This window comes from Stegostoma tigrinum, chromosome 16, assembly GCF_030684315.1.
Source record: "Stegostoma tigrinum isolate sSteTig4 chromosome 16, sSteTig4.hap1, whole genome shotgun sequence".
NCBI classification, from domain to species: Eukaryota; Metazoa; Chordata; class Chondrichthyes; order Orectolobiformes; family Stegostomatidae; genus Stegostoma; species Stegostoma tigrinum.
Window position 1 is genome coordinate 26,435,895 of NC_081369.1, and position 23,660 is coordinate 26,459,554.

General features: G+C 38.8%; 2 long non-coding RNA genes across 8 annotated transcripts in view; one reads left to right on the plus strand and one right to left on the minus strand.

Moving 5' to 3' along the window:
* LOC125459723 (uncharacterized) overlaps positions 1 to 23,660 on the plus strand; it is a 147,729-nt gene that overhangs the window by 90,205 nt on the left and 33,864 nt on the right. Inside the window, exon 2 of one of the 3 annotated variants that reach the window (XR_007249095.2) lies at positions 9,035 to 9,237. The exons of the other annotated variants lie outside the window; for them this stretch is intronic. This is a non-coding gene — a long non-coding RNA (uncharacterized LOC125459723). The remainder of the gene's footprint in view (positions 1 to 9,034; positions 9,238 to 23,660) is intronic. 3 annotated transcript variants of the gene reach the window in all.
* LOC125459722 (uncharacterized) overlaps positions 1 to 23,660 on the minus strand; it is a 206,883-nt gene that overhangs the window by 90,077 nt on the left and 93,146 nt on the right. For 4 of the 5 annotated variants that reach the window (XR_009446791.1, XR_007249092.2, XR_007249091.2 and 1 more), the window contains 3 exons: positions 15,122 to 18,483; positions 12,816 to 12,928; positions 2,976 to 3,052 (listed from right to left, as the gene is read on the minus strand). This is a non-coding gene — a long non-coding RNA (uncharacterized LOC125459722). The remainder of the gene's footprint in view (positions 1 to 2,975; positions 3,053 to 12,815; positions 12,929 to 15,121; positions 18,484 to 23,660) is intronic. The other variant, XR_007249093.2, reaches the window with a different exon arrangement.

Here is a 23,660-nt window from a genome sequence, read left to right on the forward strand (position 1 = left end):
GTACTGTAGCCACATTTGCAGGTCACACAAAAACAAATAAAAAGTCAAGTTGTGAGAGGTCATAAAATTTTTTCGAGAAGATTTGTAGATTGGGTTGTAGATGAGGTTGTAGACGTGCTCGCCGGTTTTGGTTGCAAACATTTCATTACCCTGCGAGGTAACATCGTCAGTGCGCCTCCACTGAAACATTGGTGTTCTGTCCCACTTGTTATTTATATGTCTCAGTTTGTTGGAGTGTTTGGTACCACATCCAGTTTTGTTTCTCAGTGGTTTGTGCACAGCGTCAAATTCAATGTGTTTGTTGATGACGTTCTGATTGGAATACCAGGCCTCCAGAAATTCCCTGGTGTGTCTGTATTTGGCTTGTGCAATTACGGATGTGTTGTCCCAGTCAAATTTGTGTCCCTCATTGTCTGTCTGTAGTGAGACAAGAGAGAATTGGTCATGTCTCTTGATGGCTAGTTGGTGTTTGTGTATCCATGTTGTCAGTTTTCTTCCAGTCTGGCCTATGTCATGTTTCTCAAAGTCTTTGCATTGTGTTTTGTGCATGACACCGGTTTTGCTGGTGTTGGGATGGGATCCTTTACATTCCTCAGTAGCAGTAGTAGGTCAGTTGTCAGTTTGTGGGCTACTCTGATACCTAGGTGTCTGAGTACTCTTGTGGTAATCTCTGAAATGTCCTTGATGTATGGTAGGGTGATCAGCGAGTCTGGTCGCATTGTGTCTTCCTGGTGTGGTCTGTCTCAGAGGTAACAGTGGATTGTGCTTTCTGGGTACCCATTCCTTTTGAAGACTCTGTATAGGTGCCCCTGTTCTGCTTTGTGTAGTTCCGGGTTCCTTCAATATGTTATGGATTGTTTAAATAAACAACATCCTCATCCAGATAAAATTCAAAAAAGAAGAAGAGAACAACAACCAACTACCGTTCCTGGACATAATGGTAGAAGACAAAAACAATGGGGAATTCCAGAAGTAACAAGTGTACAACTGGATGAACACAGCAGGCCAAGCAGCATCAGAGAAGCTGGAAAGCTGACATTTCAGGTCTGGATCCTTCTTCAGAAAAAATGAACTCCAGACTAACATATATAGAAAGACCACACGTACAGAACAAATACTCAATGACATTAGCAACCAACCTAACGCCCACAAATGGAGCTGCATCAAGACGCAATTTAGACAAGCCACAACATACTACAGCAACCAAATCTGGTGCTTCTCCAATTTGCAGCCTGCAATACAGTTGAAAAGAGCTTGTGGATTTGAGGGTGACTTCCTCTTCTGACACACAATTGGCGTATTTGACTCTGGAAAGGAACCACTCCATCTCCTAACATGTGGGTACATGTAGGTGGCTGGCATTTCTGCTTATGTGCCAGTTGTTTGCTGTACACAGGAGAAGGGGTAGATGTTCATTAAATACCAATGAGTTGGGAATGGCACATCTATGCATATGCAATTGCAGCTGTCACCATTCTACTGGGTTTTAAGTTTGCACCCCTCATTGAACAGTAGAATTGTTTGCTTAATGGGTTCTGTTTGACTAAGAAAGCCATACAAGGGTCTGCATGCTGGCAATGTTCTGTGTAATCCACTCCGCACTGCCATCAACATTGCAGAGCACACCGCTAATAAAGAAAACACTAAGAGGATTTACCTGAACTACCTACAGTGTAAGAGGTTGTCACAAATTTCAAATTGGGTTCCAAATCTTCTACTGATATCTCCTGAAGTTACCACAAATTAAAGCTGTAAGATACTGGATCATAACCCTGTCAGTTGCTGCACATCCCTACTAAATGATTTCAAAGCATTCACAATTTTTTGATATTCTGTGAACATCTTTATTTTTAGACAGAAAACGTGAGATTTGTTTCTCACAATTCTGAAGTCACGGATAGACTTATGTGCAGTCTGCTCTGCGAGGTTGGCACAAATCTTCACTGACACTTTGCTTCCTGGTTCCTTGTCAATTATTCCCACCATCTACCTCTCCCTGGATGAAACTATATGAACTAGTGTGTTAAAATAATAAAACAAGGTGGTTGTAGAATTGGAATATAGTGTCTAGCCCTGTCATGCAGCGAAGTAATCAACATTTTCCTCCTCATCATTATCCTCCCATTGTTATTTCATGCTAAGATGCCAAAAAAAACTTTCCTTCTTCTCCTTATCAATAGCTTTCTCCTCTTCATCATCATCATTATTTGTGTCCTGATGCTACAATACATCTATAGGAAATGAAGACATAAGCTAAGAATGTGAGAATATAATCACTGAAGATTGAGGAGTCAGTGATATTCAAGGACATTTCACAGTGATGACAAAGTAATCATCTGGGCTGTAATTGTTTTTATTGTGTGGAAGATGTCCTCCACTAAAACTGATGTTTGTGGTTAAAATAGAGTAATCATAGCCATTCCTGTGGTTAGTCAATGATTTCTATCAAAAGGTACTACTTTAAAAATACAAAAGAGCCTTGCCAGAGTCGCCAATTACAGCTACCTGGCTCAGTTTTGAAAATAACCTAATGACACTTGCCACTCCTCTAACCCTGATACTGAAACCTGCATATTAAATTTGCTCCTTTCCCTCTCACACAGCATGTGGTATCCATGAGATGCAAGTCGAGCATTTGGAACAAGCATGTAAAAGGGCTGACCACATGATTTATAGCAAGCTCAGTCCTAGGGGGTTGTAGTGATAGAGTCACAGAGTTGTACAGCACAGAAATAGACCTTTCGGTCCAATCCGTCCATGCCAACCAGATATCCTAGATTAAACTAGTCCCATTGGCCAGCATTTGGCCCATATCCCTTTAAAACCTTTCTATTCATCTACCCATCTAGGTGCCTGTTAAATGTTGTATCTGTACCAGTCTCCACCACTTCTTCTGGTAGCTCATTCCATACATGTATCACCTTATGCATTAAAACCTCGCTCCTTATATCCCTTTTAAATCTTTCACCTCTTACCTGGATTTCTGTATTCTTTCTTACTGAATAAAGTATTCAGACAGATGCTGGAGGACTGCAACATCGCTCTCGTCGCACTTTGCAATAGGTCACAACATAAAAGAAAAATACGTTATCTATATTAGGTTTTAAACAACAATATCGAGCAACATATTTTTTAATGAGCACAGTTTTGAGTCTGTTATCAAAATATAATATATTCAATAAAGATGCAATAATTGGTCAACGGACGCAATCACTAATATATAGAATCATACATGTTTATCCTTCAAAACTTCCCCAAACCACGTACATACACACATTCTTCAGGAAGAAAACAGATCAGATTTTTCTGAAGGAATTAACATATTACCAATATGTTATACTTGACGTCAAAAGGATAAAGCATAGAATCTACTGGAGTTTGCTGTTCTGACATTCTAACCAATATGCTTAAGTTTTATGAAAATTAAATTTTATCTTTTTTTAAATTCCAATCTTTGCAGCGAACATTCAGTCACCTCCTTTAAAGAAACCATTCAATGTATTTCCATAAAACATTAAGGAAATCAATTTTTCCACAATCCTTCAAAACTTAAGCCCTGATTTTGCTTCTCAATATTACAACAATACTGCATTTCCCAAAGTTTGTGATTCATGCACCCAAACTACTATTCTGAAACGTCAGAAAAGTGAGGTGCTTCAGTTGTCCGTCGTGCCCAAGCTAGTTTGATCAATGATACTCTTAATCCTCTGTTCGGGGCGTTGGCAATGCTGTAGTGGTATTGTCATCGACCTAGTAATGGAGAGATCCAGGTAATCTTCTGGGGTCCTAAATACAAATCCCACCACTGCAGGTGCTGGAAATTAACTTTTTTTTTAATATCTGGAATCAAAAAGTATAATGTTGATAATGAATCAGCACCTTTTTCCTGTCACGAAACACAAAAATTAGATTTTGTCACTTCTGGGCACAGACACAGAGGGACAAGTTGAAAGCACAAGTGGAGATTCCCCTCTCCCACTTGGATCCATCTTCCATAATTTGGAGCCCTCTCAAACTTCCTGCCTTTGCAACATCACTGTTCATTGGTGTGCACACTTTACTGTTGAAGTTAGCGGAGAGCAAAAGCAACCTTAACTGATTCCCCAAATTCCCTCCGTCCATCCCTAGGCCTTGGGACACCAAAATCAACGGTGCCACCTCGACTGAGATTTTAACTCAGCAGATTGAGTGCAGGAACCAGGTCAATGTGTTTTTGGAGTGAGTTCTGATAAAAATAATCAGGAAGACGAAATGGCAAAGGAAAGGGATTAAACACAAATCCAAAATCCAAATCAATCCAAATAATCAGTGAGAACAGTTTGCCATTAAAATCTCAGGGACAGAATGCAAATTTTTGTTTTAGTGTGCCCAAGGCATTCTTATCATGGTTAATTTGTTTGCCAGAGGAATAAAAATAATTAAAAATATTCAGGGTTGTCACATTTCAAGTGCCATTAAAACTTGAATTCCATTTCTTCAATCACTGACATTCATAATCTTCTGAGGAAAATAAACCAATCTTGCATCTTGCAGAACTTATCACAAGCCAGATGAAGTGAAACTGAACACAGATCTCAACAACTTCAGACAGTCTGGCTCCAATCAATCATTTGGTGGTCCCAGGTGCTACTAAAAGAGCTACAATATAATTAGTTACCTTGTGAATATACTGCACTATGTAGTAATAATATTTTAAAAAGAAGCAATTCATATTTATTTATAATAAATGATTAATTGTTTATAAAAGTCACATAATAAAGCACCAGCAACAGCAATCTCTTCTCAGCCAACTCACTTTCCTTAAGTAAAAGTCGTACTGGTTATCACTGTGCATAATGGAAAATTGTTCAGAATTTGCAGTTTAATAGTGCAGCTTGTAAAAAACAAGCGGTCCTGTACTTTTTCATCTCGGAAGCAAACCTAACAACACCTCATCAAGGTATAAAGTTATTACGTTATAAAATGCATTTGTCATTCAGGTGCACTGGTAGGCCAGGCACCATTGATCAAGGAACAAACCTGAAGAATTGGACAAAATGCCTGGCTCTTGGCTGATTTGTGAGGTGTGTGGTTTCAGGCAAGATAAAACAAATAAGGACAAAGTGGAAAATACTTCTTTAAAGTTTCAAATTTATTGACAATTTACAGCAATGACTGTCCACCACAATTTCCTATCCTGATTACCAGACATGTGATGACAGTTTCATATGCCTGCCTAAAATGATCAGAATTTTGTATTTATATAGCACCTTATAATGCAGGAAAAATTCCCAAGGTGCTTCATACTTGTGACACAGGGCAAGCTTTGATTTTGTGCTCAAGATGGGAGAGATATTAGGAAAGAAGGTTAAAAGATAAATCAGTGAGGTAGAACATTGGTTTCTTGAATATGGTTTCTGCTGTTGCTTGAGATTTGTATATAAATGCCTCTTGAATTGTTATTACTACATTTCTTCCTGTGGGATTTATATTCTGGTATTATTATTTGAGCTATTACATCTCTCCAGGTTCTCCTGCTAGTACTACTCACACATGATATTTCAGTTACAGAAGCCTAAATCTGAGAATTTGAATCCTATAAATTGTAGGAGGAAGTGAAATGGAGCATTTGAGGTGGGACCCGAGGTAGGTGCAACTACATCAGAAAAATTCTACCTCAAGGTCAAACTCTATTATTCTCAGACTACCTTTCTATCTCAAATGAGAACAAAATGGCACTGAAAATATAAAATATGAAATTTTCAGTGGTGCCAAGGTGATAAGAGTTATCTAAGCGAATAATTCTGATTAGGGACCACCCAATTTAATGAACCATTTTGGAAAATGATTGAGGAGTCTAACTCAATAGTTTGATGGGGGTCAGACTTGTCATCCCTGGATTCTAACAGTCTAACCAGTTAATATAGCTTATACAACTAAATTGCATATTGTTGTTAAGACGAGTGTGTCTTCTTGTTAAGGCTTATTAGTGGTTCATCCTCTACTGTCAGTAACCAGATAAATTCTTATACCCAGTAGAAAAGGAAGATTTGTGACAGCACTCTCGCCCAACCACTGGCTTTTAGTGGGTGGTACTGCAACGCATATGACAGTAACCAGTTATATTGACTAGTATTATATAAAAAGAAACATATTTCTTTGAACCTTTTAAACTTGCAATCATCAGGACATTTTGCTAAATACTAATTCAAGTGGAAAACCATCATTTATCATGCATCATTCATCAGAAGGCAGTGCTGATTGGTTGGCAACTGGGCACTGACTGGTAAAATCATTGCAATAGAGAATCCACCTATTAATGATGATTGACAATTAACAGCCAGATTTTGTTTAAAGTTTAAATCAGACTAGTGACTTGATTATTCCTGAGAAATGATCCAGCAAATGGCTGTCACCTGTTTTGTTGAGTTGAGTTGTGCATTGTGTGTACATGTTCTTTCTGTCTGCAAAGAACACAGTCTTGTATATTAATACACATGGCTTCCAGTACACACAACTGTGCCACTCTGGGAGATTGACTTGCAACCTTAAATTGATGGTGAGCACAGTTCACTGCACATTCAGATTAATCCAGATAATTTTGTCCAATTGCAGCAATATATCAATGTTGGGCACTGTGTTGTAAGTTTTGCAAGCACAGGTTATCGGGGTATGGCCAAAAACTTGCTTATTGCAGTCAGTTCAAGGAACATATTGGTTGATACGACTCAGGAGTCTTTTGGACATATGGCCTGTATAGTTAACATCACACCAACACTGAAGTACCAATACCACATTATTCATTCATGTTATACGAAGAATAATTTGTTAACTTGACAGTCGCATCCTGTTAGTGGAGAATACCATTTATTTTGTGACTGTATAGTAGTGGCATTAAACGTTTGAGATACCTTACCCTTTCAGGGTAATCTGAGGTAAACTAGGCACCTTCCAGAGCCAACAGTGACCACCTTAGGGCATTCCTTGAGAATGTGAGACACCTAGTGAAAAGTGAACTGATCAGCATAGTTATTATCCAAAAGAGTAGCCTCAAAGTCCCCTAATTCAGCATTGGGGTTACATGGTGAACAAAGAATTCAAGTCCTATTTATGAGGTTGCCAGTAAGTTCAATCCATAACAGGTAGGAACTAGAGGAATTCCAATGTGTATATTGACCGGTGAAGGTGGGTTTGTGGTAGACCGTAGTAAAAAAAACCCTGACCAATTTCACTTGTAATTGGCATAAGGAAGCTCATTTGATGCTCATTTTACATATGAATTGGAGCATAGGATGGAGTCAAACTAAAACAGGTGAGAGATTCTTACATGCCACTGCATGTAATATAGCTAATGCATTGTTTCAACTCACAAAATAGATGGCAGTCATTCTCTGGTTAATTTTTCAGAACAATGCCCTGACCAATCACAATCAACCTGCCTGAAATTGTCTGAAATTTAAACAAAGCTCAGCAGTTAACTGTCAATCATCATTAAGTCATGCATTCTTCATGACAATGCCTTTACAAATTAGAATTCATATGCAAACCAATCAACATCTCATTGCCAGCAGTATTACTATTGGTTTTCCCTGTGTGTTAGTACTCTTAAAAGTTAAAATGCTTTCATAAAATGTGTCATCTCTCAGCAATACTCAGGTTGTGTACCAATAAATTGACTATTTGGATATCCATTACCAAGATGATATGTTCCATTGGACTACATCTAAACTTGCCATGTTCATATGTTTTAACATATCACTGTCACAACCAGAGAAAATGGCCTTTTACTGGAAAGCAGTAAGTTAGGACATTCGCTCTTACACATGCACAATCATTTAAAATATTGGAAAAGGCTTCCTTGAGGCTGCAGTAGGTTTGCACTGCAATAACCAAATCATACAAACCTAAAAGTTCTCAGTTTGATCACTGGATTAAGCAAGATTAAATTATTTGATCTGGGGGAAATGTGAGAGTCTAGGGAACTGTAGCAGCATAAGGAATCAATGAGGACAGTAAAGAAGGGAGAACCTCAGCAGAAAAATATCTTCAAGAACTAAAACTAAAATCTTTCTTACAACATAATAAATATGCTACACGAATTGCTCAAAAAGATGAACTCTGTTATCAAACCTTCAGTAAAATAAAAATCCAGTCACACTACTTCATTGATAATCACCCAGCTAACCTTAACCAAGCCTGTGGAGCCTTAGTAGAAAGAGCTGGTACTCAGCTTTTCATTTTCGCTTTGTCTACTCCTATTTTCCAAATAGCACAAGGGTGACAGGACTGATGTCAGAGACAATGTGTCATGCAACATTGGATTTGACAATTATTTGAAAATGTTGTTCAACATAAGCATACAGAGTTTGTTTTCAGAAAAGTCAACATGTATGTTGGCTCTTGTGCTTTTTTTTTTGCTATTCCTGAACGTGTAGTGATGCTGACAGTGTTGAGCATATCTTAACTTCTCTGCTTAGCAGTAATTAGGACATTAAATTACTAGTTTACAAAAATAGCATCCTTATTATGTTTTCTTTGGTTAGTTTGTGGTTTAGTGACCATAGGAATGCGTAGGTGAAAACATGAAAGGCAAAGCTGTTGTTAAGATTGGAATGAGGAAGTAAGTATATAGAGAACCTCAAAATGATATGCTTATTATTTCCTCTTAAGAAATATTTTCACTTTTATCAGGTCATCTTCTCTATCACCAACCCTTTACTTCTAGCCCCACCTCATCGTCAAACAGTAGTTGGCCTGTAAGTGTTAGCTCAAAAACATTGAAATAGTTCTGCCCACTGATATATACAAGTAACTTTCTCTGGGAGAAGCTGGTCAGTTGCTTAGTTTGTTGTAATTGTTCATCAGTTCTAAAGTCTACAGCCAGGTTGCATATCTTTAGTTAATATCTCTTATCTAGCATTAAGGTAGTCAACCAGTCTTAAGGCAACGTAACCTGTTATCTTGCTGTTACGTAATAAACTATTTCCTGTTACTCAAGTTGCTGTTTCTCTTCTGAATCATTGTTAGTGGCTAATCCTTCACCATTTAATTCTAGGAAGCTTGTAAAGCAACAGTACAAGAAAGGATGGCAGTAGCAAATCTATCCAAACAAGACTGTAGCAGAAACAGACACCAGAGTTGGCATATTTTACAACATACTGAACAACAGTTGGGTTTTTGTCTTCTAAAGTGAAGAGATGAAAAAAATCCACAGCCATTTGAAGAGAAGAAAGGGGGACAAAATCTTGCTGCAGGCAAGTAAGTGAGTTGCCACTTTAAGGTAAAAATGTTAAACCGGTCGCCAGCTGCAGCTATAGCAGAGACAGGAGTCTGTCAGGGCTCAAAGAACTATGGCAGCTCTAAAAGCCTTCTTCAGAAGCTTAGATCAGCCAGATCATGGATAAAAGTTTTAAAAAGCTTGAGAGAACCAGAAAAAATTATCACCGAAGCTAAAGGAGAAAATTCTGAATCACGATCCTTGACAAATGGTCAATGTCAAAGTCCAGATTTATGTTCAGTCCCATACTGGAAGGGTGAATAATTGTTTTTTTCACAAAATCCTAAGTTTGAAAGCTTATTAAATGGCTAAATATTTCTATACAATAATCAGTCATTCTTTGTCATCGTCAGCAAGTATCATTATAGACTGCAAAGAAGTCCTCTGAAGTGAACCAAAACTTAAAGAAATTCATCAATGGAGCAACACAATTCATAGAGATGTACAGTATTGAAACCGATCCTTTGGTTGAACTTGTCCATGCCAACCAGATATCCAAAGTTAATCTAGCCCCCTTTTGCCCCATAACCCTCTAAACCCTTCCTATTCATTGACCCATCCAGATGCCTTTTAAATGTTGTAATTGTACCAGCCTCCATCACTTCCTCTAGCAGCTCATTCCACATACGCAGCACCCTGTGCGTGAAGAATTTGCCCCTTAGTTCCCTTTTAAATCTTTCACCTCTCACCTTAAACCTATCCTCTCTAGCTTTGGACTACCCACTCTGGGGAAAGAACCTTGTCTATTTACTCTATCCATGCCCCTCATGATTTTATAAACCTCAATAAGGTCACTCCTCAGCCTCCGACGCTCCAGGGAAATTAGCCCCAACCTATTCAGTTCTCTCCATATAAACCCTCCAACCCCAGCAACATCCTTGTAAATCTTTTCCTGAACACTTTCAAGTTTCACAACATCCTGCCTATGGCAAGGAGACTAGAATTATATGCAGAATTCCAAAAGTGGCCTACCATTGTCCCGTACAGCTGAAACATGACCTCCCATCTCCAATACTCAATGCACTGATTAATAAAGACGAGCATACCAAAAGCCTTCTTCACTGTCCTCTCTACCTGAGACTCCACTTTCAAGGAACTATGAACCTTCATTTCAAGGTCTCTTTGTCCAGCAACACTTCTCCAGGTTTTACCATTAAGTGCATAAGTCCTGCCCTGATTAGCCTTTCTAAAATGCAGCACCTCACAATTTTCTAAATTAAACTCCATCTGCCACTCCTTGCTCGATTAGCCCATCTGATCAGAGTCCTGTTGTACTCTGAGATAACTTTCTTCGCTGTCCGCTACACCTCCAACTTCAGTGTCATCTGCAAACTTACTAACCATGCCTCCTATGTTCATATTCAAATCATTTACATAAATAACGAAAAGCAGTGAACCCAGCACCAATCCTTGTGGCACACTGCTGATCACAGGCCTCCAGTCTGAAGAGCAACACTCCACCCCATCGTCTGTCTTCTACCTTCAAGCCAGTTCTATATCTAAGTGTCTAGTTCTCCCTGTATTCCATGTGATATAATTTTGTTAATCAGTCTGCCATGAGAAACCTTGTCAAACACCTTACTGAAGTCCATACAGATCATGTCCACTGCTCTACCCTCATCAATCCCTTTCATTATTTCTTCAAAGAGCTCAATCATGTTAGTGAGACATGATTTCCCACACACAAAACCATGTTGACTATCCCTAATCTGTTCTTGCCTTTCCAACTCCATGTATATCCTGTCCCTCAGGATTCCTTCCAACAATTTGCTCACCAACAATGTCAGGCTCCCTGGCTTTTCCTTATTACTTTTCTTAAATAGTGACACTACATTAGCCAACCTCCAGTATTCCGGCACCTCACCCATGGCTATAGATGATACATATATCTCAGCAAGGGGCCCAGCAACCACTTTGTTAACATCCTGCAGAGCTCTAGGGAACACCTGATCAGGTCCTGGGGAATTAATCCACCTTTATGCAATTTAAGGCATCCAACACCTCCTCCTCTGTAATATGGACATTTTTCAAGATGTCATTATGTAATTCCCCAATGTTCTCTGTCTTCCATATCCTTCTCCACAGCAAACACTGATGCAAAATGCTCATTCAGTATCTCCCCCGTCTTCTGCAATTCCGGCCTTGCTAATCTTTAAGAGGTCCTATTCTCTCCCTAATTATTCTTTTGTCCTTAAAGTATTTGTAGAATCCCTTTGGATTCTCCCTAACCCTATTTGCCAAAGCTATCTCATGTCCCCTTTTTTGTCATCCTGATTTCCCTATATTGCTGTTTCTGTATTGCTATGATATCCCAGTATCATATTCCAAACCATGCCCTGAGTTCATCTATTCTAGCAAATCTCCCTGCCAGTACTTTCCAATTCAGGTTCAATATGTCCTTCTTATATGGGTCTACCCCAATTCCAGTGATCCAAAAATGTGAATCCTTCTCCCCTGCACCATTTTCTCAACTACGTATTCATCTGCTCTGTCCTCCTATTCCTACCCTCACTAGCTTGTGGCACCAGGAGTGATCCAGATATTATTATCCTCAAGGACCTCCTTTTAAAATTCCTGCCTAGCTTTCTATATTCTCTCCTCAAAACCTTATCCTTTTCTCTTCATTTGTCGTTAGTTCCAATGTGTACAATAACCTCTGCTGATCCCTGTCCCTTTTGAGAACATTCTGCACCCTCTCCGAAATATCCTTGATCTTGGCACCAGGGAGACAACACACCATTCTGATGCCTCGCTGTTTGCCGCAGAAACATCTGTCTGTGCCTCTGGCTAGGCATTCTCCTCTCACAATCGATCGCTTGGAACCCATCGTACCCCTCGGTACATTAACGCTCGTCTCAGTACAGTAACTTGGCTCTCAGTGCTACATTTCCCTACATCTTCCAAAATAGACACTTATTTGATATACAGATTGCCACAGGAGACTCCTACAAGGCCTGCCTCCCTCTTGTACCTTTCCTGGAGATAACCCATCTACCTGACTGTATCTATGGTTTATCTCCATTCCTGCAACTACCATCCATCACAACCCCAGCTCCTGTAAATTCCTTACTGTTCTTAACTGCCGCTCCAACCATTCCATCTGATCTGATAGGAATCGCAGCCAAATACACTTCCTGCAGACATAATCATCCGTTAACATGAAAACTTTCCCTAACCTCGCACATCCAAGAGGAAGAGCGCATCGCTCTATCTTAACCCACAGATCCAGAAAACAGCACGGTCTTACTGCTCCAAAGAAAACTCTTAGTAGCTGAGTTTCATATTTTTTAAAGTTTAATCAAGAGACAAATCTCAATAAAACATGTAATCAAATAAGAACAAAAGCAGAAATTGCCGGAAAAACTCAGCAGGTCTGGCAGCATCTGTGAAGAAAAAGTTCAGAGTTTTCCTTCACAGATGCTGCCAGACCTGCTGAGTTTTTTCCTGGCAATTTCTGCTTTTGTTCCTGATTTACAGCATCCACAGTTCTTTTGGTTTTTAAACAAAAAAGAACGCATTCTACTCAGTATTGTAGATCAATTAAAAAAAGTAAGGTTACACTTTTTAAAAGCACTTAGCTGCTCCCCTGCTGTAAGCTCTCCAACTCCAAGGTCAGTTGCGAATTTTGCTATTTGTCATTCTTTCTCAGATGATGCCGGTGTCCAGGAATACCTGAAATCAAACAGCAGAACAGTGAGCTGCGCAGATTCACTGCTGGGTCTGAGCAGATTTATTTCTCGGTTTGATTCAATGCCCATGTGGTCACAGGCTCTGTCTGTCTTCCTCTTTTTTAAAGTGCTGTTGTTTTGATCTTTTTTTCCCCAAAGTTCCAGAACAATGCAACAGCTTATAAAACAGCTATTACTGTCCTAGAATTTAAGAAAATTGGCTCCATCACTGAAAATACCTTTAAAAATGATAGTACAGCCATAGTCACAATTTTTTCCTATCCTCCATCTTGGATTCCCCATCTTCGAACAATACAGAATTTGATTGCAGAAGAGAATTTTACCAAAAAGATCCTATTTAAGTTTATAACATTTTTGTTGTATAACCAAAAGTCTTTAAGAGCCAAATGCCATGATGTCATTTCTTCAATTAAAAATTTTGCTCAGGACAAGCAGAAATTGGAGTATCAACCATCTTCATAAAATGGATGGGAAACCCAGCAAGACTAAGGGCGAGAGATAACAGGAACTGCAGATGCTGGAGAATCCAAGATAACAAAGTGTGAAGTTGGATGAACACAGCAGGCCAAGCAGCATCTCAGGAGCACAAAAGCTGACGTTTCGGGCCTAGACCCTTCATCAGAGAAAGCTCTAGGCCTGAAACGTCAACTTTTGTGCTCCTGAGATGCTGCTAGGCCTGCTGTGTTCATCCACCTCCACACTTTGTTATCTAAGACTAAGGGCAAAGTGTGCAAAACCAACGATTTTCATTTTTATACTTGGAGGCTAAAGTTCATTTAAATACTTAGGCAGCTTTAAATTTGATTAAAGAATGCAGTTTCCAGGAGAATCTAGTCAATTTTCTTTGATATAATCAATCATGGGATGTGGGCATCACTGGTTGTACCAGCACTAATTATCCAGAGAGCAGTTAATTGCCGTTGGTCTGGAGTCAAATGTAGGCCAGATCAGGTAAAGGTGACAGATTACCTTCCCTAAAGGACAGCAGCGAACTATATGGGTTTTTCCCTGACAGTTTATAATGGATTCATGGTCATCATTAAACTCTCATTTCCAGATTAATATTGAAATCAAATTCTACCATCTGTCAAGGCAAGATTTGAACTCAAATGCCCAGAACATTAGTGACAATGGGAACTGCAGATGCTGGAGAATCCAAGATAACAAAGTGTGGAGCTGGATGAACACAGCCGGCCAAGCAGCATCTCAGGAGCACAAAAGCTGATGTTTCGGGCATAGACCCTTCATCAGAGCCCTCTCTCTGATGAAGGGTCTAGGCCCGAAACGTCAGCTTTTGTGCTCCTGAGATGCTGCTTGGCCGGCTGTGTTCATCCAGCTCCACACTTTGTTATCTTGCCCAGAACATTACCTGGGTCTCTGGATTAATAGTCTAGTGATAACACCGCTAGACCATTCCCCACTCCTTTCATGGTTAGGAATGTATGTATTTATGGATTATGACAACTGGAAAATGATCATTTGAAGATTAGTGGGTTCCAAACGATTTATTATGTGATTGCTTTGAATTGGCAAATCAAAAGGCTAATGGAAACAATCATACATTTGCTATTTACTAAAAAAAAGGGACTTTGGAAAGCAGTGTCCAGCAAAGATTTAAAGATAATAGGTGGAGTTTTATTACTTCAATTGTTGAGCAAACAGACCTGAAAACCCCTAATCAATCTGACATTGCTGAGCAACAGTCTTTGGATTGGTGGGTGTTATTTTCTGGGCATATCTCGAAACTATGGGCAGTTTGAAAGAATGCAGTACTGTCGCTTTCAGTCTCTAAGAGATAGGAAGCCTGGAGCTGAAAGCAGCTTTCCCTACATCTCACTGAAATAGTTTGAAAAACAATCTGATAATGCTTCATAAAATCATGATCCCTAACTATTTCACAAGCTACATCTAAAAGCTAGGCTGCAGGTTTCCCATCATTCTGTGATTGACAGCATCATGAACTTGTTAAGAAGAAACTAACAAATCTGTGATAAAGTCACCTCATTCTAATCTCCAAATTTGAATTCTTGATCCACAAGGTTTTTCCCAGTTATAATGTGCATGTGTATTTCATCCTGTTTATGACTGCGTGTTTTCAATTAAGGCAGATATTGTTCAATTTGTATAGTACCTCAGCTGATAACCAGTTTGATACTTAATCGATGAGTAAGTTTACCTGTAAGAAACATGTTATTATACATCTTATTGGAAAGCCCAGTGAAAGACCCTTCTTCTAGTTATCTGTAATGAGGAGAAAAACAATTGACATTTTTGGTGATCGAATAAGATATTTTCACATTTAGTATGACCAATGGAGTAGTAGGGCTGGTTTTCCAGTGCACTCCCATTAGAATTCACCACAATAACATCATCAATGATCTTGATACGCTGTCTGAATTTTGTGAGTATGAAATATTACAACTAATTAGAGACAGATTTGTCATGAGAATTTCTGATTCATCTCTTTCAAATCTTTTACAATTAAAGAAAGATATCACAATGAACAAGGTTATATGGAGTTTGTGTTAGAAGCTGACATTCAGAAAAACCACAGAAAAATCTGGGAAACAGAACGAAAGATTTACTCCTGAAGACCATCGAACCTATCAACTTCATATAGCACAAGCACAAAACAAGCCAGTGTTCAAATCTTTTGATTCTAGGCATCACTGTCTAAGATGTGGGGCAAAAATGCCACACTAATAAAAGCAACGTCCAACTCCATCACAAGAATGTCACTTTTGGAACAAAGTGAGATGTTTTGCAATCTTTAAACAATGGAAACAATACTAGTTGCATCTAAGATTAAAACCTAAGAAAATAATTTTAGCTTCCAGAAGATACTTCCATTCGAACATGTATTCTTAGATGATGGCATTCTTTCTTTGGAAGAAATATCACAACAGTTCCTCATGGAAACAAGCTACTCATCTGAACCAGACATGTTTGAGCTCATCAATGTCAATGGACATCCGACTTAATTCAAGCTTGATGTAGGAGTAAATATTACTCCTTATGAAACTCCTTGATTGCAAAATGTAGAGTTACAAACTGAAAATCTGATGGTATAGTGAACATGTAGAATGACCTTCAAGATTAAAGGAATGTAAAAGATTTCTTTGAGACATAAAGATCATCAGTTCACAAAATGTGCTTGTGGCATCCAGAACCAGAAGACTTCCTGCTGAGTAGCAGATACATTTTGCTCTGAAGATCTTGAAATTTGGAGCAGATTCAGCAATCCAAGAAGGGATCCATTACTGACCAAATTGACTTACATCAGGAATAAGAAGGCTTTACTGTGCTCAAAGCAATATGGGTTAGACCCAGAAAGAAGTGAACATTAACTGAGATCAGTTATGCTGGTATAAAACTACCGTTTAATATTACCAATAGGGAAGAAACTTTTCACAGGGCTAAAAAGTTATTTACTTGTTCCTAACCAATGGGAGAACTTTCAAGACTGGCTTAACTCTTAACATAATCAGTCTACGGCCACAATTGATCTAGAAAGAGATTCTAATACTACACAGCCAGTGCCACTGACAACAACAAAATCAAACAAAATGCTGATTGGGCTCAAAGAACAGGGCTCACAGTGGAAGACCTTCACTGAAAGTGACCTCATGACAAAGTCAAAAGGAGATTACTTCTTCACTGACTCATCACATTAACTATTTTGCATTATACGCATTGAGAAAATTCAAAATCCTCCGGAAGGAAATTTGTTCATTACCAACGCCAACAAATATGTTCAGTAAAAACGTTCACTAAATAAAGATCTCAACATGGCACTGAATGACAAAGAGCAATATCTGAGGAGAACATCCTGAAGCAAAAAAAAATTGCTCATCTAAATTTAGAAGAACGTGAAAAGTCTGAGACTCGGGCCTGAAGGGACAGTGGTACATTTGGTGGACTTGCTTTGCAATTGTGTAATGAATTAAACAAGGGGAAAAAGCTTCAGGAAAATGCTGAATAAGGCAATTGCCCAAAAGGGTTAATTCAGAATCTTTGGAATAGTTCTACTCACTGATAAATAAATGACTGTCTTTGGGAGAAGCCAGTCTATTGTTGACTCCTTTTATTTTGTTAGTCATTAGTTAGTTCTACAGTCTATTGCTACAAAGAATTCAGCTTGTTACTGTTTGTTTGGAGTTAACAATATATCTTATGCAGGCCAAATTCTGGACCAATTGCACTCTGCGTGCCCAATGAGCACATAATTCAGAGAAACTTAAAATTGCCTGAAATTATACTTAGTTATTCACAGGAATTGCTGGCATCTGGCGTGCCTCAATAGGCTTCTCAGTCCATGAAAGAAATGAACTGAAGTTAGTCTGAGATTAGATGCAATGGGGGTAACCGCCAGTACAGTGGAATAAGCGTCCGGTTGGATCCACAGGAAGTTTAGATGAAAATAAAATGCTCCTAACACTTGGTTTTCTATCGGCAATTTTGGGGGCCACTGAAGAACCCAGATGAGGCAAGCCTAAGGAAGTTTAAAGGGGATCATTTTAAATGGGTATTAGCCACATCAATAGCATGTGATTCATGAGATTTTTAATCATGTCTAAAATTATATTCCTCACAAATTTAGCAATGGGTTCAGTGTTTGTGTGGATCTGGCACAAGCTGATCCACTTCCAAATCTGCACACTTTTGCACATTTTTAATGTCCAACAAGGACGTAATTTAAAAAAAACTTTCTACCTGTACATGTCTAAGTATAAGCATTGGTACAAAAAGCTTATGTGGTAGAAACAGCTGGCAACAAAGTCAAAATAATCACTGCCACAAGCTTTACGCAATGTTAATTGTAAGAATTTTGCAAATAATGAGCTTGAAATATGACAGTATAACTTGTAATATGAAAATCCTGAGTTTACTAGTGGAGGATATTCACTGACCTCCTTCAACAGGGCATCAACATAAGGTGGTGGATGCAACATCTGAAAGAACCATGGCATGATAGAATTTGAATTTAATAAAGAATCTGGAATTAAGGGTCTAATGATAATTATGAAATCACTGTTGATTGTTGGAAAAACCCACTTATTTAACTAATGTTCTCTAGGGAAAGAGGTCTGTCATCCTTACCTGGTCTGGCCTACGTGTGACTCCAAACCCAGAGCAATGTGGTTGATTCATAAAAATAAGGGATAGATAATAAATAGTGGGCCACATCCTGTGACTGAATTTAAAGTGGCTTAATCCTGAAAGCTTTCCATGAGTCAGCATACAATTTTGAGAATTGGAGGAGTAATTTCTTTTATTCATATTATTATACGTTTTGCAAGTTAAATGTTTTCTGTCATAATTCATACATTTACCACTGTAAGTAGATACTCATATCGATTTCTGTAGAACTCAAGGGTTGATTATTATTATAGATGAATATTTAATTCCTTACCTCTGAATGGATGGGAATTCTAACTACCAGCTTTTAACTTACAGGTTACCATTTTCTTCAAATCCCATGTTAATAGCATCAGTGCTGCTCCATTTCAACACTATAATCTCAGCAGGGGTAGTTATCTGCAGATAAAAATGCACTCAAGTGAATCAAGAATACAAAAGACTGTCAGGCTACTAGTAATGGTCTCATACTGCTTGAGCAGTCATACCTTGTTTAGTGTACAAAAAGGGTGCTGGATTTACATACATATACTTCTATTCAAATATGACGTCTAGTTTATGAGCTTAAATCAACCAATTTCTGAACATTTGAATGAGTCTTCACAACAAAAACAGCATGCATTTATATAGTGACTTTAACTTGATAAAAATGTCCCAAGATATTTCATAGGAGAATAATCAAACTAAATTTGGCAACAGGCTGAAGATGAAGATCCTAGGATAGGTGCTCAAAGAAATCATGTGAGGTGTTAAAGGTAGAAAGGATTATGGAGGGCTCTCCAGAGATTACAGGCTCAATGACTGTACACAGAGGTTGCCGATATTCAGCCAAAGAAATTAACATTGCACAAGAAACCAGAGGTGGAGGAACACTGGAGAGAAATGACTTGTGCATTGTTGCCTCTGTGTAGGGTGATTTGCCATAGCTGTGTGAACACTGAAGTCACCTTGTGTGAAACAAAGGCATTGTGTAGAACCCATTATCAGCCAGCACACGGAATATGGTGTCTGACGTGTGGAGCTGAATTTAAGTGAATTTTGATAGCTGTGGGCGACCTATACATATCTGTCTGCAACTTTGAACAGGGCATTTACCAAAGAATACATTGATGCAATTTTGAATATTCTAATAGCTGCTCCTCTGGAGATAAAGACAGATTTGAAAATTAATTGAACGCTCTTCCAATTAATGGAATTGATTGATGGAACTATGAAATTGATGAAGACTTAAACAGCAAACCTGAACGAATCAGAGTAGGGACTCTGTTCCCGCTCCTGGTGAAAGATTGTGACAAGATGCATTCTCTATTAGATCTCACTGAAGAGCTGAAAAGCCAACCTCATTAAATTTTGTTGGCCTTGAAGACTCACTTTGATCACTTAACACCATAGCTCAGGAAAGGGGGAGAGTATTGATCAACATATGAGGTATGTAGTTGAATCTTATGAGTTTAAGTAACTGGAGATACAGTTACCTTGGGACTAATACATTCTGTCACGAGGGCACAATTGCTGAGAGAAGAGAAACCAACTCTCGCAGAAAGTTCTTGACTTGTACAGCAGCTCTGAAGTTGCCAATCACCAGCTGAAGAGACCTGACAAGACTTTGCATGATGCTAAGAGAGAGTTCAGGCCTTCCAAGCACAAGTTAATAGGAGAAAAGAGGAAAGTTCATAGCCGAGCCAATAGAAAGTTCAAGGTTAGACTATTGGATGCAAATATAATAGCGACACCACAGAAAGGAAAAGGAAACATGTCCAACATGGCAAAGCAGTGTTCTGACTTCAAGAAGATGAATGACCTTGCACAAAAATGTTTTGTTGGAGAGAAGAAAAACAAGGCAATTAAAATGTTTGCAGGAGCAATTTTGGACAATGTTTCTGGTGAATCACTGTGTATCTTGGAACAGATTTGCATTGTCATAATCTATTATAAAATGTTGTTTTTAACTTTTGGAATAATGGCCAGAGACAAACAGCATCAAATGAATGCAGAGTATCAAATAGATGCCAGTGCTATGTACGAACCGTAAGATTCACAGATCTATCTGATGTTATGTTATCTGGTAGTCCAAAAATTAAGTCAACAAAAGAAACATTGAGGTTCTAAGATGGACCAATACTCATCCCAAGTGGACAAAGTGAGCTGAGAGGGCAATGCAATGGGAAGAATGAAGATCTTCAGTTCCAAATTGTAAATGCAAAGTAAAATCCCCTAATCTCAGCTGAAACAGGTTAAAAGTTTGGTCTGGTAACTCTCTGCCTGTCTGAAATATTGTACTGTTTCAGATGGCACCAAGTAATTGGCTACAAAAAGATTATGCCATGTACTATGATATTTTCTCAGATTTTGAGTGGTCTTCCTGGTAAATATCATTTGGAAATGCATGAAAAGTATACCAGCACTCCAATGTTGGTGAGAGCAACTCAACATCTTCTGAAAAAAGTTCATCGTACCCTGAAGTCCAGCCTGAAAGTTGAGATAGAGGAGCTTGAAAAAATGGGAATGAGTGACAACTCCTCCAGTCTGGGTTAGCAGTACAGTAGCAATGAATACAACCTGGAAAGCTGAGAAACTCCATGAATCCAAAGGATTTCAACACAATTATGAAGAGATCTGATTATCCATGCCAAACCATTAATGACATTTTACCACAACTTGCCAATGCACAGATCTTTAGCACCCTAAATGAGAAGTTTTGATCGTGAAAAGTGAAGTTGAATGGAAGCAGCAGGTCAATTCTGGACATCATTTGGGAAGCAGCAATGGTTGAACATGCTGATTTGTATTTCTGCTAATTCAGAAGTTTATCGTTGCTAACAACATGAGACAGTTAGGGAACTTCCTGAAGTGGAATTGATGGTGGATAATATATTAGTCAATGGATGTGGAAGATGATGGAAGAAGCCATCATAGACCATGATCAATATCTACTGAGAGTGCTGGTCAGAACTCTTCAAATGAACTCAATGCTAAATAAAATAAAACTAAAATTGAAAATCACTAAAATCAAATATATAGATCAGTTACTGATGGTGAAAGAACTTTATCTTGATGCTGCTAAAACACAACCTGTAGCAGAGATGGCAACAATCGGCAGATCTGGAGATGGTGCAATGATTTATTTGTAAACTATTTAGCAATGCTTTTGGCCAATTTGTCATTAGAATGTGAACCTCCATGCAAGCTCACTGTAAACAATGTTCAGTGATACTGGGGCACTGAAGCAGCTTTCACTCACATAAAACAGCTGGTCATGATAAGAAAAGTGCAAAGTACTGGAATGCCATCCTGCAGTGAAATGCCAGTGGATCTGGACATGGAACAATCATCCTGCAGCAAAGCAACTAGCACAGTTACATCCAGAGAGCTAATGAAAACTGAAATACACCATTCAGAGATTGAGAAAGAATGCCTGCCTATTTCCTTGCAAACATATTAATCAGTATCTGTTTAGAGGAGACCTATATGAGAAACCTGACCACAAGCCACTTCTAAGCATCTTTCTCGAATCAATCCCATGTGCTCCAAAGTGCCTGCAGAAGATCTTACTTCATTTTTAATGAAACAATTCGAAGGGAAGAAGGCATATGTTGTCAACATGTTGCAAAGATTTGCATTCCCTTTGAAAGAGGTTGATGGCTCTAGCACAACGTGTGAAATCTTCAGATCAATGAGAAGTAATGGGATGACTTAGTTTGGAAGTCATTGATCCAGAGGAGACACTGAATCTAACAGACAAGTATCTTGTTCAGATAAAACAAATTACTCAATGAGATGCAATCCTCGAAGAGCTGAAGGAAGTAGTGATGAAAGTATGCCTGAAACCACTAAGAACCCAACGGTTGCTCAAGGAGAGTATCGGACTTACTGAAATGAAGTCATTGCCCAAGAGGCCATCTTGTATAAAGGGCCCAAAGCCAGCATCCCTCAGGGAGAAAAGAGATGTGAACCACAGCTATGCAAGCCAACGAGAAGCTGAGTTTCGTGTGAGGAAGTGTCCTGCTGGCCAAACATCAGTGATATGATCAAAGATCACAATAGCCAGAGCAGCATATGTAATGGGCATCTAGCTAAGCCACTCCTGATACACGACATGTGAAGATGGCCTAGAAGGAGCAAATACATTTTGTGTCCATGCATGATGATTTTATTTATAGAACATGCACGTAAATACTTTGCAATTACAACTCACAGCTCATGCTATGTTTTCCCTTTTTATGAATACTGGGCTGTTGGAAGAACTGCCTTTATGCATTGCTACCTCACATCTGACGTGGCTTGCCATCATATGAACACCAAGGTCGTTCTTGGTGAAACAAAGTTTTTTAACAGAAGCCGCTTTTACCCACCACATAAAAAGAACACACGCACACAGTTCTTAGGATGTTATTCTGGTGGAGAATGTTGCAGAGGTACAGAGTGCCAACTCATGGAAGGATTTGAACATTAGGATGAAAATCTTAAAATCAAGGCATGTTTAGACTGCTGGTTGAGTTGATGGATGTCCAGTACTTGGAATATGTTATTATATAGGCAGCAGCTTTTTGGATGATTGCAAATTTTGTGGAGAGTGTAAGTTGGGAGCCAGCCAGCAAAGTCTAGAATTGTAAAGTCCAAGACATGAAATTAGGGTCTCAATTGCAAATGGGTTGATTCAGGCTCTGAATTGGTGATATTTCAGAGGTGTCAGCAAGAACCCTTTGCAATGGTGAAGTTATGGGGTTTTAGGTTTAGCTAACATGCCAAATAGTATGGCAAGGTTGTGAGTAATCTTTTTCAACCTGAGATGTTGACCAGGGAGGGTATTGAGATCAGGGACACAAGAAGATAGTTACTGACATCAGCTGAATACAATGTGTTTCGTTTCTCCAACATTTAATTGGCAGTAATTATTAATCTCCTGACGCTGAATATCACTGGGTGAATTGAGAAAGTTTGTGGCAAAATACAGCTGGGTATTGCGCACACATATGTGTGGTCTGATGCTGTCTTTGAACAATATTGTCAAGGAACAGTATGTAGATAAGAAATAAAATAGAGATGCTTAAGGAATACAAGATTAATGTTAAGATAGAATAAAAATCCAGTCTCAGAGAGCCTCCGGCCATGCAAACAACAAATGCTGGAAATCACAGCTAGTCAGACAGCATCCTTGGAGACAGAGCAAGCTAATGTTTCAAGTCTAGACGAATCTCCACCAGAAAGGTCACCAGACTCAAAACACTAACTCTGACCTTTCTTCACAAATGCTGCCAGACCTACAGAGCTTTTCCATCAACTTCAGTTTTTTGTTTCTGATTTACAGCATCCACAATTCTTTCGGGTTTTATTAACTGTATGAAATTGTTCCACTTAAAACTGAAATCAATTAATCCCCACGGAATACATTTCTATGATTTAGACAATTCAACAAGCCATCCGTACTGTTAAATTCCCTTCCCTCTTCACACCATCTGACTTCATCGTTCACGCACTCCAGACCTGATCTGCTATTACGATACAAATTTTTGTTCAGTCTTTTAAGGCTCCACCAGCCTCGAGATCATTCTTAAAGATGCCACATGCTGCTCCTT